Below are 19,121 nucleotides of genomic sequence, written 5' to 3'. Positions count from 1 at the left end.
CAGATAAAACTCTAAATTCACCAAGAGCTTAAATTTGCTTCCTTCTTGTTACATCATAGTTCATGTCTCTAAAAATGGGTCAAGAGTCTTTGATGTGGGTAATATACCTTGATTTTGTATTCAATACTTACCTCCCCTCTCCAAATACAGGGTCCTGTGCACAGCTTTTACTAGGACTTGGAAACTCCCAGGGTACTCCCACTCAAAGAGAATTATGCAGGGCAGGAATAGGATTTTAATTAGCCAGAATCCTGATTTTGACGGCTGTCTAGCTATGTGAATTTGGGCTACTTACTGACATCTCTTAGTTTCAGGTTCCACTTTTATAAAAATGTGTGTGATCTTATCTCCTGTGAAGATTAAATAATATGTACATAGTGTGTAATAACATGTGCTGATTGGCAGAAATAACCATTCTATTAGCAATGATAATTTAGCATAAGGTCACTCTTATGAAAGATCCCTTCCCTCTTTAGGGCTAAATTCACTCTCCTGGACATGTTAATGACTTAGAAAGTTCTGTCTTGGTGCTTGATGACCCCTTGGTTTGTGACCCAAGAAAGAGTCATGTAAATACTGTGTTCATCTGGCTGGATATAGAATTGACCTAAGAGAAACTTGTGGTGCAGGGTCAATACTGGGAAGTAATGAGTGAACAGGTGTTTGTCTGTAATCCAAACTAAGATACTAAGACTGGGGGCAAAAAGTCAACACCAAAAGATCACATGTAAACATAAGAAGGCAAGCACAGAAGATACCAGGACATATATCACTGAAAACAGCATCTAAAGATGAGGAATCAGGAAATAGCTAGGGTATAAACATATACGAATTCTGCTGGACAAGCATCTTATTCCAGGCCTATTTTTAACTCAGCACCTGAGAACATACAACTCATTGAGGACTGGAATACTAAATGCAACTTGTACTGTGTGTTGTAGCTTGTTTGGTGTCAAAATAGTTGGAAAATAAATGTGAACAGAAGTGATAGCCATGGGCATGGGGAAAGTATGAGGGATGCTCTAATGGGGAAACTACTGATGTAGGCTCAGAGATGTGTGAGAAGACATCCTATGAAAGAAGACATTTCATGTTAGTGTTTGAAGGGCATGTAGGAACTTAGAAAACAGGGGGATAAATGGCATTCTAGCACAGAAATGATACCTTTCAGAGGCACAAAGAAATTCATCCACTAAGCTAATGGCAAGAAATGCATCTACCTGAGGCATGGGTTGTGTGTCCCTGTGTGTCCGTGTCCGTGTCCGTGTGTGTGTGTGTGTGTGTGTGTGTGTGTGTGTGTGTGTGTGTGTATGTTGCAGGTGAGGGAAAAGGAGGCTTGGAGTATTGTGGGGAGAAATGAGGCTGCAGTGACAAGTAGAGTCCATCTCACAAAGGCTTTGTATGTTATGGTTAAGATGTTGCTGGGGTCCAACCCCAGCGGGTCCAGGGGTCCCCAAAGGTGTGGACGGAGTCGGCGAAGAAGGAATGACACGGAGACAGCCTTCAGTTGATCAGCAGTCTAGCCAGGATCTCTAGCCAGGATCTGGTTAGGATCTCCAGCCAAGTTCTGGTTAGGAACTCTCGCTAGGTTCTCCAGCCAGGTTTGGTCGCCAGGTTCTATCCAGGTTCTCCTGCCATGTTCTGTCTAGGTTCTCCAGCCAAGTTCTGTAGCCAGGTTCTGTCCAGGATCTTTTGCCATGTTCTCTCGCTAGGTTCTGTCTCTAGGTTCTTCAGCCAGGTTCTCTTGCTAGGTTCTGTTCTCTAGGTTCTGTCTCTAGGTTCTGTGTAGGATCTCCAGCCAAGTCCTGTCTCTAGGTTCTGTGTAGGATCTCCAGCCAAGTCCTGTCTCTAGGTTCTGTGTCCTGTTGTCTTGTTACATCTGTATTTATACCAGTTGATTTTAATCCTGTCAATTTCTATTCCAAAGGTTAGGGTGTTTCTTATCTCCATTCCAGGGAGTAAAGATTATGTAGCTTAAGCGTGATTGTTCTTAGTTAAAGTGATTAACTACCCGCCTGGCACTTAGTGAAGGGGTTTTATTCCCTCCCTAACTTCAGGGGAAAATCCCTACCTGGGGAAACAACCTTTCTCAGAGAGGTGACCTTGGTTAAAACACATAGCGCCAAGAAGGGGAGCAAACATATTAAGAACAGTATGCCATATACACCAGGTCCCTTGAAACATATGCTGTGCAGATGTTTCTTTCTCTGCAGCGACTGTGTCAAGCAGCAAGGATGGACCGGGCTCCCCGGCAAGATGTGAGATTTTAGTCTGAAAACAATAAGGAACTTTTGAGAGGTATTAAGCAGGGTAGCATCATGATGAAGATCTACCTCCTGGCAGTATGGAGAGTGAATTGAATGAAAGAGGCTTAATAGTATTTTGCAAAAGTACAAGTAAGATGTGACGAGGACTTAACTGGTGCACAGACAGCAGGGATAGAGAGCAGGAGACAGGTGACAGATATATTTATAATCAGAAAGAGTTTGACCCAGTAACTTCATGAAAGTAGAGCATGGAACCAGAAAAAAAGTACCCCACAAGAGTGAGTATTAGAAGAGAGTCATATTAGAAGAGAGTCAAAGCGTGGAGACATCTACATCTGGGTTTGTATCCTGGCTCTGGTAATTACTATTTATGAGACTTAGGGTTTACTCATTCATAAAATGAAGTTAATAATACATATCTTAAATGGCTGATGTGAAGGTAAGCTAACATATATAAATACTGTTCACCTAGCAGGCACTCAATAAGCAGCAGATATTGCTAGTATTATTAAAATGCACTTAAAATACAGAGGGCTCAGATTCAGAGACACTTCATGAGATTTCTTTTTCTAAACATATTCTCCAGTTATGTCCCAAGGAGGTTATGTGCCATCTAGTACAAAATTAATGAGTAAAACACTTAAAATGCTTGACCTACAATAAGCACTATCTACTCATTAACTGAAATAACAAACTAAATAAATATCAAGTCATTTATGGTGTATTGCCAGTTACTCTGTCATGTTGAGAAGTCAGAAAAAGCTCTGATTCTTCTCGAAAGATATTGGCTCCAAAATTAGAGAGAATTTCATTGGCAACCTAAACCTATTGAAAAGTTGGCTTATCATGGAATAAACTGTGAAGTGGATGTGGACTGTAAGGTTTCTTTTTATTGAGTGCTTTCTGTCTGAGTTTTAGAAATGGTTTGCAGTTTGTTCAAAGAAAGCCATGGGTGTGAACAAAATTTTAGTTCATAGCGGCTGTTTTCCCTCTTAAAATGCCCTTAACTTGATCTTCAAGAAAAAAGCAAAACAAGCCCTAGCTGGTTTGGTTCAGTGGATAGAGCGTCGGCCTGTGGACTGAAGGGTCCTGGGTTCGATTCCGATCAGGGGCACGTGCCTGGGTTGCGAGCTAGATCCCCAGTAGGGGGCGTGCAGGAGGCAGCCGATCAATGATTCTCTCTCATCATTGATGTTTCTATCTCTCTCTGAAATCAATAAAAATATATTATTAAAAAAAGCAAAATAAAACTGACTCCCATACTACTGTCTTTGCCAAGCTGTCTCCTATCACCCACATTTGCCTCTTATATTGATCTCTTATTTCCTGAGTGTATGATTGACATATTGTTGCCTAATTGTTCTGTGCCCTCTAATCTTTCTTTGCCTTCCCAAGTTAATATAAATTCTTTAAGGGTAAGAATTACTTAGTATAGATATGAATATATTTTTGCAAAATAAAGGTAGACAATTTTAATGTCTTTAAATTTTTATTGAGGTATAATCAACATATAGCATTATATTAATTTCATAATGATATGATATTTGTATATATTGCAAAATATTGTTGCACTAAGTCTAGTTGACATCTGTTACCATACAGTTACAAAAATTTTTTTTTCTTATTGTTAGTACTTTTAAGATATACTCTCTTAGCAATTTTTAAATATTCAATACAGTATATTAACTGTAGTCACCATGCTGTATATGACATCCCTTGACCTTTTCTTTTATAACTGGAAATTTCCTCCTTTTGACCACCTTCACCTATTTTTGCTCTCCCTAACCCCTCCCACCTCTGAAAACCACCAATCTGTTATCTATATCTATTAGCTTGTTGGGTTTTTTGTTCCACATATAAGGGAGCTCATACAGTATTTTGTCTTTCTGTCTGACTTATTTCAATTAGCATAATGCCCCAAGGTCTATTTAAATGACTTGAAATTACTGGGTTTACAGCTTAAACTAGGAACTTTAAATCCATTCCTTAACATCACATAATGACTCGGTGGTAAATTTCAAGTAGAACTCAGCCATCTGTGCTTGTTGTCCATTTGAGAAATTACTGGACATTACTTGCTAGGCTTGGCAGTATCTACCAAAGAGAACAGAAGTAAGAGATTCTCACTTATTAAAAACCAGAAGCAAATTATTTAAGGCATTACTCTAAGCATTTACTTGAGAAAATTGGTTTTTCAGGCACTTTCCACTGCCTGGACACGTTTAGATAAAGAAGGTGAATTCAATCAGCTTTGTTTTCATATGGGAAAAAAATTACCTTGCTTCAGTTTTCTCCCTTGTTCTCCCAGAAAATGTTGGCTCACATCTCCAGCCGGTAGTCACCCCAAACACCAGGTTTACAAACAATATGAGAATCAATTTATTCACAGACCACTGTAGGGAAGCTCATCATCATCATTTGAAAAGTCCTTACAAATGACTCATGAGAAGAAAACTAGTGGTTGTCTGACTTTAGCTTTCGCCGTGTGCTGGAAGCTATAGTGCACTGGTAAACCAGTGTTTTGATCCCTTCAAGAAAGAAAAGAAAGCTCCAATTTGCAGTGTTTGCAATTCCTGTAGTGTAAATATGCCCTCTATGTCTGATTTCAAGCCATCACTAGGTATAATATCCAGTGTAAAATTCCTGAATATTTAACAATTGAGTCAGAAGTCAATTCAAACCCGCTTTAGCTTACTCCTGGACTTTTAATACTGGACAAGTTTGAAAAGTTTTCTGGGGCCTTTAGCAAAAACCAGGGGTCTGTATTTTATTCTTCCCTCTATCCTTTACTCTGTATTAGGTTAGATTAAATAACCCTGCCTCAAAAAGAAAAATTACTTTGAACATATGGAAAGTAAAACACCTGTTTTCATTGTGTACATCTCTCATCACTGGTCTCATCAGATCTTTGTTAATCTAGCTATCGTCACCTCCTAACTGAGATAATATTTACATTGTTTTCATCTTTGTAACCGAATGCCTGGCATGTGTATGATCTCAAAAATATTAATTACTCAAACATCTCATGTGCCAGAATTTTCACTGATATATCTCCCAGGACAAGAGAAACAAAGGAAAAAATAAACTAATGGGACTACATCAAACGAAAAAGCTTCTGCACAGCAAAAGAAACCAGCATCAAAATGAAAAAGGAACTCAATGTATCGGAGAACATATTTGCTAATGATACATCTGAGAAGGGGTTAATTTCCAAAATATATAAAGAACTAATACAATTCAACAAAAAGAAAACAAACAATTCAAGTTAAAAATGGGCAAAGAATCTGAATAGACACCTGTCCAAAGAGGACATACAGATGGCCAATAGACAAAAGTTCAACATTATTAATCATTAGAGAGATGCAAATTAAAACTACAATGAGGTAGCACCTCATACCTGAAAGATTGGATACCATCAGTAAATCAACAAACAACAAGTGCTACACTGCTGGTGGGAATGCAGACTGGTGCAGCCACTATAGATAACAGTATGGAGTTTCCTCAAAAAATTAAAAATGGAATTGCTGTTTGACCCAGTGATCCCACTTCTAGGGATACTTCTTAAGAATCCCAAAACATCAATCACAAATAATATATGCACCCCTATGTTCATAGCAACATTATTTACAGTAGCTAAGATCTGGAAACAGCCCAAGTGTCCATATGTATATGAGTGGATAAAAAAAAGCTGTGGTACCTTTGTACCATGGAATACTCTGCAGATCACTTAGAATGACCTCTTACCCTTTGAGACAGCCAGTCCGAGAAAGACAAGTATCACATGATCTCACTTATTTGTGGAATCTAATGAAAAAAATAAACTGACCAACAAGTAGGTCCAGAGGCATGGAACAGACTGACAGATATCAGAAGAGAGTGGGCTATGACCAGAAATTAACCAAAGAATTTATATGCATATATGCATAGTCCGTGAAGGCCTGGGGTGTGGTAGGGCCTGGGTGGAGTGTAGCAAAGAGGAGAAAATGGGGAACATCTGTAATACTGTCAACAATAAAAAAATACATATTAAAACATGGTAATTAAATGAATGGATTATTTTGTGACCCGTTTGTCACACTTTTTAAAAAACCTACATATATGATAATTCTATAAAATAATTTATTATTGAAAATGTGAAAAAGCATTTTAAAATACCTCTTTTTAAATGAATTTCATAGTTTCTGATCTTTGAATCTTTGTTCCAAGGTTTCTTAGTAAGATGAATTTGAACAACTTGCCTAACTTAAGTCTCATTTATTAATCTGTAAAACTGAAAGTCACTTAACCTGGTTTCTGGTCTCTAACCTAGCAATTGGGATCAGTTTGATCATAAATTTCACGCACTTGATATTTCTAACATATGCATACACATGGAATCATAACACAGTTTCATATATCAGTAAACACCAGTGTTTTACAGTCATGGTTGTATAATAGTCAATAAGATGAGCAATTCAGTACATTTATAAACAATATTATAAATTAATTAGTTGTGCTTCTCTTGTTCTGAGCTATTCATTGAAGAAAAAGTATATTCAGTCAGTGTCATTAAAACCAGATATTCCATTTTATTTGCATGAAAGACCAAACAAACTCATGGCCAACAAAGTAGATTTTCAGCCAACAAAACACAAGAGTTATAAATGACCCGCAAATGGCATAATACATGCACAGTCTATGCACTTGTTTTACCATATTTGAGGTGCTTGGTTTGTACCTAAGAGAAGTGTCCTTTGGAGCACTGCTTCATGAAAAACCCACTGTTGCATCTAGAACAGTCATATCATCTTCACAGTCAGCATTTATTCAGATGAAAAGCTGTGTCTGTACTCATTCAACACAAAATGGTTTAGCCTCTGTAGGTAGCATAGGAGATACCCCAGAGCCTCACACATCCAGTTTCAAAACGTCTGCAGCAAATTGCTCCACTCATTTCCTTCTTTAACCCTCTTTGTGCTACTGTCTGTTTCTACAACCAGAACCAAATTGGAATTGTAATCCAGTCAGGCGTTGATGTACTAAAGAACAAAATATTTTGTCACAGTGTTTTCTTATGGATGAGTTTAAGAAATGGAAGCATTTGCAAGAATAAAATGAACAGTAGGCATATTTATTGAAAGATCCTATTTTCCTAAGCAGTGACTGAGGGTTTTCTATGGCTCTGGGATATTTTAACACTTTATTTTCTGTACTGACTTATATGATATCCCTTTCTTCTGGTTTTCTCCCTACCTTTTGGCTGTGCCAAAAATATTTCCCAGTTTTCTCAGTCTTTTTTCCTTATCCTTTCTTAGTCTACCCATTCTGAAGTTCTCAGACTTTGATCCCAACACATTACTTGTCAAGATTTTTCTACAAACCTTTCCTGGGTGATTCCTTTAGCCCCAGAATTCTAACAGTCACTTACAAACTAGGGACTCCAAATCTGTCTCCTGCCCAGACTTATTTATCCAATTTCATGGTAGGCATTCACACCTGGTTGTTCACAGGCAGAAAACAGTTTTTTATAACCCATCCTGTCATCTAAGAAATCATCCTGGAATTTATAATTGGTACTTCTTTCCCACCTCCAAATCTGATCACCTAATATCAAGAGCATGAGCAAGTACAATCCTCTATCTTGTCTGGAAAGAATAGAGAATTGTGTTTTTATGAACAGCCTTAATGATCATAGCAGATAACAATATTTTTATTGTTTTTATTTACCAAGCAGTTAACATGTCCAGAATGGTTCTAATTATTTGACATGTATTAAATCACTTAATTTTCATATTATTCATCCGATTTCATATTTAAGGTATTTGAGATGTTACTCAATTGAGTGTTAATAACTAAGAGAAGAATAACTTTTAACTCATTAAACTGTGAACTATTAGGAATCCTTAATCTTGCCATAAACTTTTACTGTATGTTAATAAATTATTGCTCTTGAGAGGTATTATTCAAATCATAAGAAACAGCATAAATTATTTTTAAAGAAAAATTAATCTTGCATTTTTACCTTGTTCTCTTGCTTGCTTTTATTTTTTTCAATGCGCACAGGAGATTTTTAGAATATCATTTCAAGTGGTAATCAAACTTTGGCCAATGAATAATTTATTTCCCCTCAGAACCACCACGGAGACTGCCCATGGTTGTGGAATACCGAATGGCACATGTGGTTCAGCTGTCCAACAGGGTCCTCCAGCCTGAACTGCACCGGGGCACCATGCCTTTTGTGCTCGGTTGGCTCCCCAACATGTATTCTCTTCTCAAGGGGAATTCCCTCCTTCCATTAACTTTGATGCATGTTTTATAAACATTCATCAGCAGGAGAGTCCTGGGAAGTTAAAAGTATATATTATACATCATGTTCTCTGGATGGCATTTATTGCTCTTGAAAACTTCAGGGAAATTCCAAAAGAGCTAGCACCTTAATGGGTATAAGCAATAAAATTTAGTATGTTTTAAGGAAAAGCTAATACATGATTCTGAGAAAGCCTTTCAATTGGAGATGTTTGGAGCAATAAAGAAAGCATATCTATTTTATTTACTTACTTATTTATTCATTTGAATCCTCACCCCGAGGATATGTTTTTATTTATTTTAGAGAAAACAGAAGGGAGATAGAGAGAGAGGGAGAGAAGCATCAATGAAAGAGAAACTTCAATTGATTGCCTTCTGTATGCGCCCAAACTGGGGATTGAATTTGCAACTTAGTGTGTGCCCTGACTAGGACTTGAACTCGAAACCTTCCGGTGTATGAAACGATACTCTAACCAATCGAACCACCTGGCCAGGGCAAAGTATAGCTATTTCTAAATTGACATTTTATTAAACTATATGAGGCCCAGGCCAATTCAGAAAAGGTAATAACGTTTATGAAGAAAGAAAGAAAGGAAGGAAAGGAGGGAGGGAGGAGGGAGGAAGGCAGGGAAGGAGGGAGGGAGGAAAAGGAAGGAAGGAAAGAACCGCCCCCCATTCTTTTTTAAACACGATTGTCCTTTTATTATTTGAAGAATCCTAATTCAGACTTTTACCCAAAGTAATATGTATTTTTGGTTCCCACTAACTGACCTTGGTCAAAGAAATTTTAGGCACTTTATCTCTGACCTCAGACAATGTGTCCACACTCTACTTAAGATTACAAACATGAATTAAACATCCTTTAGCTTCCAAAGAGCAAAGGAAAGAGAATCATCACCAAAATATATGAAGACCTGTGGTCCTATATCCATTTGACAAAGTGAATCTGAGAGAAAATGAAGTCTAGGCAAAGGTATTGTAGGAATATACAGAAAAGAGCCAGAGAAAGAGACGCAAACTTCAAATTAGTGATATGACTTATGACTTTAGAGTGACTTCAACTTCTTTCATGATTATCTTATATTTTTAGCTTGTTTCATAATTACACACATATATCCTGATGATTAGATATCTTCAATTGCTTGATCAAACAGGACATGACCAACATATATTATTAGTAGATGCACTGATTTATTCATATTAGTAGAGCAGAATTGACTGGAAGAAACAATGTTTAGAATCCTATTTTAGGTTAAGACACTGTCACATAGATGGGCTTTTACTAAAACTTTAATGAAAGAGAGTTAGCAGGTTGACCCTCTCTCTTCAAACACCAGTGACTTTCCTAAGATTTTCATGCACTTGGAAAATAAAGAGCTCAGTTCTAGGCAGGAAGGAAATAAACAAGAAGTATCTAAATTCATTGTATTTGACTCATATCTGAATTGATTAATAGTAAGTGTAATTTGTGAACTATCTCCTACACTTGACCACATTTTATGACTTTCCACAAATATTGGAGTTATGCTTCACAACAAGTCAGCTGGGCAAAAACAGACTCAAGAGTGAAACAATTTATCAACAAGAGAATCTTTATCTCTTCACATTAAGAGGCAAATGTGATAGGAATGTAATAAAAACAGAGCATAGTCAAACGTAATTTGACTTGAAACCGTTCTGTCACCTGCATTAGATGGCAAAACAAATAGGTTCTTTGCTTAGCTCACTGAGTCATAAATATTTTTTATTGCCTGGCTTTTATTCTCAGCAAGAGCAGGCGATTTATTGCACAGTATATAAATGAAATAATTTTATGTCCAAGTGATTTGCTTCATAATCTTTTTCATGGTACAGTACATGATAACTTTAAAATCATGTAGTCCTTTTTTTGTTTTAATTTTTTTCTATCCCCCACAACCCTACACTTTGACAACCATCAGCTTTTTCTCTATATCTATGGGATCTATGGGTCTGTTTCTGTTTTGTTTTCTTATTCCTTTGTTTTACCAGATTTTAAATGGACACTACTTGTCCATTTCTGTCTGACTTATTTCACTTAGCATAATACTCCTTCCATTCATGGTGTTGCAAATGGCAAGATTTTATCCTTTTTTAAAATAACTGAGTAATATTCCAGTGTGTGTGTGTGTGTGTGTGTGTGTGTGTGTGTGTGTGTGTATGTGTGTGTGTATCTCACATCTTGATCCATTCATTATCAATGAACACGTAGGTTGCTTCCATATCTTGGCTATTGTAACTAGTGCTACAATGAACATAAGAATGCATATATCTTTTCAAATTAGGGTTCTTGTTTTCTTCAAATAAATAACCAGAAGTGGAATTGCTGGGTCATATGGCAGCTCTCTCTTTAATTTTTGAGGAACCTCCATACTGCTTTCAATAGTGGCAGCACCAATCTGCATTCCCACCAACAGGGCACAAGGGTTCCCCTTTCTCCACATCCTGGCCAACACTTATTTGTTGATATTTTAATGATAGCCATTCTGACAGGTGTGAGATGATATCTCATATAATTTCCATTTAACTAAAATCAATTTCTTGTTTACAGAGAAATTAATAATTTTTCTTTTATAATTTATCTCCCCAAATAGGGGCCTTATGTTCGTTTCCATGTGGCCTAATTTTCTCAATTTTAACTATATTAATATAACAGTTATGTTGTTATTTTTAATAATTTTAATTAATCTCCTTGGACTATAGTCTTTAACGGCCTCATTATTGAGGACTTTTTTTACATTCAGACAAAAGATAAGAAATTTAATAAGCACCCAAGTGTTATGTATTAGAAATAATATATGGTTCTGACTTCCTGTTCTATGAGAAACCCTAATATGTATTGGCTGAATGAAGTAATGAAATGCAAAGCAAGACTCCAAAAACAAGAATGAACCCAATATACAAATATCAAAGGAAGATTTTATTATGCTATCCCATTTCTGACGAACTTATCTGGTATCACTGATGAAGTTTATTAGAAACATGAAAGTAATTTCCTATGACTTAACTATAATGAAAATTATTCCTAATGTGTATATAAATGCTAAGATTTTCTGAAGATAAAATTAAAGGCACTTGATAATCATGGAAAGTATGTCTGGGTTAAGATAATAGTGAATCTTACTAGTTCCTCTCCTAACTTCCTAAAGAAATGAATTTACACCCATAAGCAAGATGAAATCCTTGACCAGTCCTATCAGGAAGGATGGAAAGGTATAGATTTTTTTACAGTTGGAGAAAAATAACTATTTCTCCCAGTTCAAAAAATTCATTCATCATTTAAGGATAGGAGGACAGGAGAAGGGCAATGCAGACATAGTAAAAAGGAGAGAAGTAGTACCTTAAAAACATTTAAAAAAATGCAAGGCTCACAAAATTGTTAAAGGAAATGGCAGAGCATTTTAGAAAATTTTCATGTTATTTTTACAGTGAGGTTTAAAAAGACATTTTCACTATGAGATAAAGATGAGCATTTCTTTATATTCATGGCAGTCTTTTTTTGGTATTATGTTTTAGGCATCTAAGTATAATAGATGCACAATGTCATTTAATTTTTATAATAGCCCTTGGATAAATATTAGTGGTATCCCCATTTTACAGACGATAAAACTGAGGCTTTCAGAAATTTAATAACTTGGCCAAGAGAAAGAAATTGTAAGTAGCATAGTTAGCGTCAAAATTCTGGCACTCAAGTCTCAAAAGTCTAAAGCACTTAAAACCCTTTTTATACAGCTTCCTATTTGAATGAGAAAGCAGACTGAGGGGCAAGATGAAGTGAAAACGGACTAAACTGCAATAAGCATAGACAGTAAAAAACAGGCTTATATTTCCACAGATCTAATCAGGGGCAGACGTACCAGCTCAGCAGTGTGGAGGAGAAACACCCAAAGCTCTCCTTGAATGAAACGGGGGAATAATGTTAAAAAAGAGATAAACATTAAATGTAAAAAAATGTTAAAGAGATTAAAATGTCCAGGAAGAATGTAGAAGTGAAAGAAAGGGAGTAGAGATCCTGTTGACAAGGAAAAGTTTAATTTTGGGACATGGTATAAAAATACATGTTCCACATGGCACACATTATAGTTGTGCAAACTGTTTGAAAAGCATTGACTGGTGAATGCGGAACAGGACGAGGCTGAGAGCAGTGCTGTCGCTAATGACCAGTTGTGCACGGTGTCTCTAGAGCTGCATTTTTCTCCCATGCATACCGTCTAACACTGATCTTCTTGGTTCGATCACTACCTAAACTAGATGAAAACAAATCTAAAAAAGGAATAAAATAGTGGGAATATCAAATCATTAACACATCATGAATGGAAGGTTATTTGGCTTTTGGCTTTTAAAGTGGATATGAAAAGTATTAACTCATAAAAAATTTTATTGATCAGTCTAACTATTGAAAATCTGAAATTTTTTTCTTTGTTGCACCAATGTGCATGGCGGCAAGCAGTGCTTGTCCTAAGAAACATTTTACTTTTTGCTAAAAGATATACAATGATAAAGGCTTGGGAAAAGACATGATCCAAGACCCATGCCATTTAACCTGGCCTAACTAACATAGTTGTCCTTTACTTAAAGAGGAAGAAAAAAAGCAATCATGGCACATACTTGCTGATTAACCCAAATATATAAGTCTATCTATATAAAGCAGTAATTTAGGATTAATGTGCTCCTTATTTATTGGTCAGCCAGGATATTAAATTTTGCCACAGTAGGAGAGTTAGGCTACATTTAATCATTTCCAAACTATGTAAGATGAGCAACATTAATTCTGTTGAGCTTAAATTTGCTTTTAAGAAGTCATCTTGCTTAGAGAATTAACTTGCAAAAAGTGAGTGATTATGTGGTACCAAACAGAAAAGAAATATCATGCAGTATACACAGAGAAGACTGAAAAGTATTTTAAAAACTAGGACAGGAGGAGGCTGAAAATCTTGCTCCTGGCAGCATCTTTGGGCAGCAGACACAAGCCAACAGGGCTTTAACTGTTCCTACTTCTTAGTTTTAAAAGTTGTTCCCACAAATCATCTATATATATAAAAGCCCAGCGACCTGAACAGCAGAGCGACCAGAATGACCAGTGGCTATGACACACACTGTGGCAGCCAACCAGCCTGATCTGGGCCCCAATAAGCACCCCGTCCCTGGCCGGCCCAGCCCCAAATCAGCCCCCAACACCTCGATTGGGGGCAGGGCCGGCTGTCCAAATGCCAGCGGCCCCTCACCCCCGCCTGCCAGGGTTCTTGTTCCAGCATCAAGAAGAGTTCAGGAATCTGGAGAAGGCTGTGCGTAGATTAAATAGGAGTCCAGAGACGAAGCATAATTTTGAAAGGCATTTGGGGGTCAGAGGAGCTTAGCTAAAAAGGAAACGAAGATCTAAGTTCTCCTAGTCTCAGAACCCCATGCTTTTTATTAACACAACTTGTCCTGAGGGGAGGCAGAGATATACACATCAAAGGGTCAGGGTTTTGTATACAGAAGCATTGTCAGAATGGGGGAAATTAGCCTACGGCTGTTCAGGTGTTTGGCCAGTAGGAGGCAATAACATGTAGATTAAGATGCCCTGAGCTGTCTGGCAGCAGAGCAATCAATTTAATGTATCCTATTCAGGTTTGGGGAAATGCCTTCAGCCATTCCCAATAGGTGACTACATGTGTGACTCAACCCTGTTTATTCCCCAGGTTCCATCAACCTTTCAATGAAACTCTTGCAATGATGACAAGCTAGAATTGGCTTCTGGCACCTGCCAGCCCAGCCTGATGGGCCCCCATTGGGGCAGGCCAGCCAGACCCCACCAGTGCACGAATTTGTGCACCAGGCCTCTAGTTCTGTAATAAAAGACTGTATATAATTAGCATGGTGGGGGATATTTTTCCTTCATTAAATTCTCTTCTTCCTATATGGCTCCCCCCTCCCCAATAGTATTTCACTAACTATTTAGAAATTCCACTCTATCTAGATCCAGTAATTCCTACATAGAAGGATGACCAGTGGTGAAATGTCTAAGAAAGCCTGAAATATGAGTAACATTGAAAGAATTGAGAATATTTAACCTGGAGAAAAGCCATAGGTGTAGCTGAAGGCTGCCTTTGGGTGTTGAAAATGCTTCCCTGTGCTCTGTTGGACATCAGGCACAGAACAAGGAGGAAGATTATAGTGTAATATAATTGTGTCTTGGAAGCATGGTTTATGTGAGTGTTTGTGCCTGCTCATCAGTAGAAAAAGGCATCGGGAGAGCAGGCTATATGTATTTATGAATCACTTAGGGAACTATTTAAGGGAACTAGGCTTCCTAATGATAATTACTATTTGAGAATAAGAAGGCAGGAGAAGGGCAATGCAGACAGTAAAAAAGAGAAGTAGTACCTTAAAAACCTTAAAAAAAGATGCATTGAGCACCTACTGTGTTCCAGGCACTGTATTAAATAATTTATAAAGAACCAATTAAATGTAGCAACAGGTAGATATTACCTATTTTTCACAAATAAAGTGGTTTTGACATTTACTGGCTATATCTCAAAATTTCGCAGTCAGTAGGTCATTGGGAATTTAAAATCAGGTGTAATTGATTAATTTTTGATGTATTATTATGTTGCTTCCATTATTAAGAGAGGAGTTCTTCATTAAAATGTACACTTAAGAGATGAAACTCTAAAGTAAATTGTGGGCACTCTAGTTAAGCTCAGAGACTGGGAAACTCAAGTCCTGCATGTGTCTGACTGTGTATATGTGTACTGCTGACTCACTTTCATTTGAGAAATGTTTTAGAGTGTATTTCTTAATTAGAGGAAAAGAACATCCTTAACTCTAACTCTAGAAGTATTTTAATGAGAAATAGGACTCAAGAGAGCTTTTACTGAAGGTTTTTACCAGGTTTAGCATAAAATTTTAAAACATTAGGATGATTTACCTTTCCACAATTGTGTGTGTGTGTGTGTGTGTGTGAGAGAGAGAGAGAGAGAGAGAGAGAGAGAGAGAGAGAGAGAGAGAAGGGGGGAATTTGGTTTAAAGCATCGGTTCTCAACCTGTGGGTCGCAACCATTGGAAAACACATATAACATATCAGATATTTACATTACGATTCATAACAGTAGCAAAATTACAGTTATGAAGTAGCAACGAAAATAATTTTATGGTTGGGGGTCACCACAACATAAGGAACTGTATTAAAGGGTCGCGGCATTAGGAAGGTTGAGAACCACATAAATTTGCTTACAAAAACTAAAAATGATTTTTGGGAGAACCTGGGTGTGTAAGAACAAGGAGAAAAAGTCTTATGCTAGGTGTTTGGCTTTGTGATTTTAGTTTTTCCTCATGACAATGCTGCAAAATAGTTCTATTAGGCATGGGACGCGGAGGCTCCAGGATTCTGTCGGTGGTCACACAGCCAGTACGTGGGAGAACAAGAATCTGACCTTCAGTCTGTCTGGATCTACAGCTCTCTCCACTGTGCTCAATCCTCTCCTTTCAATAAACATTTGTCTTCGGGAATAAGACAGCCTTGGTCGTAGCCAGCAGAATCACGGCAGCAGGACATTTTTCTAAGAATATACAAGGTAGAAGAGGGACCAAGCAGCCAAATTTACCACAGAGCCAGCAGTGGGTGGGGCAGTGCCCAACTCCCTGAAAAGATGGGTGGATATGTGGTAATGAGTGTAATTAGACACAGTGTAACGGGAGAAAGGATCACCTCAGGGATGAGTGAGGTCAGCCCATTTGAGCGCTACTACAGCCTCTAGCCCGCTGGTTATTTGGAGAAGCAACCCAAAGGCAGAAGGAGCAGATCCACCTACCCAAAGGGGAGTCATATTTTGCCACTTTTCCTTTCTAAGCCTCTGCAAGTTTGCATTTGGGGAGGAGCATGTAGTGGGGAGTTGGAAATAATTCTAGACTGGGAGGAAAACTTCTTTGTGGTTGCCAACGAGAAAAACAAATGTTCTAGTTGCTTTCCTCCAGCTCTAGAACTTTTTGATGCTGAGCAGCCCATGATGCAGACATGCTGATACCTAAATTGCATGATGTGTCATAGGAATGCTTTATATAGCATAATGCAAAGTTCCAAGGTATATTTATGTTCAAAGGGACTAGTGAAATAATATCCTTAATAATGATCCAAATGCCACTAATATCTAATAGTAGGGATTAGTTGAGCACCTACTTTGCCCCCAACACTGTATTATATACTTTACACAGAGCGTTTTGAGATAGGTATTATTCTCCATCCTTTTTAGACGAGAAGACTGAAACTCATAGAAGTTAAAGACCTTGCCCAAATTAGACAGCTAGCAAATGGCAAAGACGAGATAAACACCCAGCCCTTTAACTCTCCACTGTGGCCACTTCTCTGCCATAGCATGCTGCCTCCCTGGAGTGCTTGGTTTTCCATCCTTTCAAATGTTCACTGTACACCATGCTCACCAGATATTGATCCTTTACAAACATCAGAGTCAGAGGGGATCCAGATGTTTCCAAATTGAGATTGTTAATATAAAAATTGCAAAGATCCTTTTTTAATTAAACAAAAGAAACTGTTGTTAGGGAAGCTTCCAAATTTTAAGTGAAGTCTTCATTAATCTTAGCCGCTCCAGTATGGCTAGTGAGCATCATCATTGAGAAGCAGTTAATTATTGAGACAAGACAGCCACACACTTCCTACATGTGCTATTTAATTCAGTGATTGGTATGTGCATTTCTTTGTCCCAGATTTATTTGATCACAAAGGATTAAATCAGTGATACACTATGTGATACTGGAATACATTATGTTTTCCAGAGCTTTTGAAAACTAGTTTTGTAGTATGAGAAACATTGATGTAAATATAAAAAATTAATGACCCGGTTATTGTCTAATCAGAACCCAGGTTTCTCCCTGTGCAGCTCTTAACACTTAATCGAATCCTAAAGCCTTAAGAAAATGAGTTGAGAGCAGGTTTATTGAATGAACAGAATGTTTCTTTCCAGACCACTAGGCCATGCTTTACCGGTGTCCATTTAAACTGACACTGTGTGGCTCTGAAGTATCTCAGTGGCACCCTAAGTATGCTCCCCAAGGCTTCACACACTTCCAGCTAGAGGTAAACTATGGAAAACAGGGCTTAATAATTCTCTCCCTTCTGCAGTGTAAATGAATTCACCCCCTTTTTTTAATGACCTATAGTTGATACACACCTGTTTACTTATTATTAACATTTTCTTTTACAATCATGATTACATATCAATATCTTTTTCAAATATTTCATTGTGATATCCATCTCTTTAAGATGAATTTACTGATTGTTTTTGATGTAAATCTTTAGCTTGTAGTTCTTAAAATCATTTACCAGTGATAACTGATGTTTTTCAACTCCACTTCTCATTAGTTTTCCACTGACAGTCTATTTCTTTCTCTTATTGTAAAGCTAATCTTTTTTTAAATCCCTAGAATATGACTTTTGTACCTACCTTTTATACAACCTGGTACACCAATCTGTTCTCTGACAGCTATTAGATTTTATTCACTTCAATATCTGGACCAAAGCTCACCTATTTTAAGAAACCTGCCTTAATTCTTCTAAGCTAAGCCTCACTCTTTTATTTCCATTCCTTCAGCAGTTGGTATTCCACCTCGTTTATTCATTCATTCTCTCACAAATATTTATGAGTTAACCTCTACGGGCCAAGTTCTGTAATAAACCGCAGGAATACAAGAGAGATTGAGATAGGCATGGTTCTTGCATTCACAGAGCTTGCAACTAGTGGGGAATGTTAAGAAGTCAAGAGAAATGATAATATAGTAAAATAAACAGCAGCCAGAGAGGGTTTTCTGGAAGCCTGTAAGAGTGGTACCCAACCACACTCGGGGCTTCCGATAAGGCTTCTTGGATAAGATGAAGTGTGTATAGAGGCCTGAAAAGGAAATAAAGGTTAGCAAGGTGGAAATGAGTTCCAGGCAGAGAACCAGCATGTGTAGATTCGCAGAGGAAAGGATTTAAGAATCGTATAAAATGAATGGAACGCAGGATATGAGTTCCTGATTTACAAAGGATATGATAAAGGAAAGCGAGGGCCCTCATAAAGAGCCTCAAGAGCTATGGTAAAGTGTTGTGCTCTATTAATTTGTTCATGTTTAGTGCAGCTTTGTATGCACAGTCGCTTTACAGTTATGTGGCTCCCCAGGATTTAAGATCCGGGAGGAATTCAGAGACCATGTTCTCTTCTATTTTAATTGCTTTATATTGCCAAGCTCCATTTAAAGTGGGTGTTCAGGAAACATTTTACTGACCTGCAATTAACCAATCATTAAAGTTTTTATCTCTCCTCCACTTTCCTCAGAGGACAGGAAATTTTTTTTGTAGTCAATGAAATAATGGGACTTTCACAAGACTAGAGTTTAGATCTAAGGCACTGACACAAACAAAATATGAGTGATCCCTAATTTCAGGTTCTTGTGAGTGTGTTCTCTCTTAAACCGAGATAAACAACCATAGTTGACCCAATGTGTAATTAGAAGGACTCTCTATCACTAAGACATGTATTAGAATGTTTGAAGGAAGACAAGAATATATCTACTGGT

The sequence above is a fragment of the Myotis lucifugus genome, unplaced genomic scaffold (assembly GCF_000147115.1).
Source record: "Myotis lucifugus unplaced genomic scaffold, Myoluc2.0 scaffold_18, whole genome shotgun sequence".
Taxonomy (NCBI): Eukaryota; Metazoa; Chordata; class Mammalia; order Chiroptera; family Vespertilionidae; genus Myotis; species Myotis lucifugus.
The sequence above is the reverse complement of the archived record's forward strand: the minus strand, read 5'-3'. Positions refer to the sequence as shown.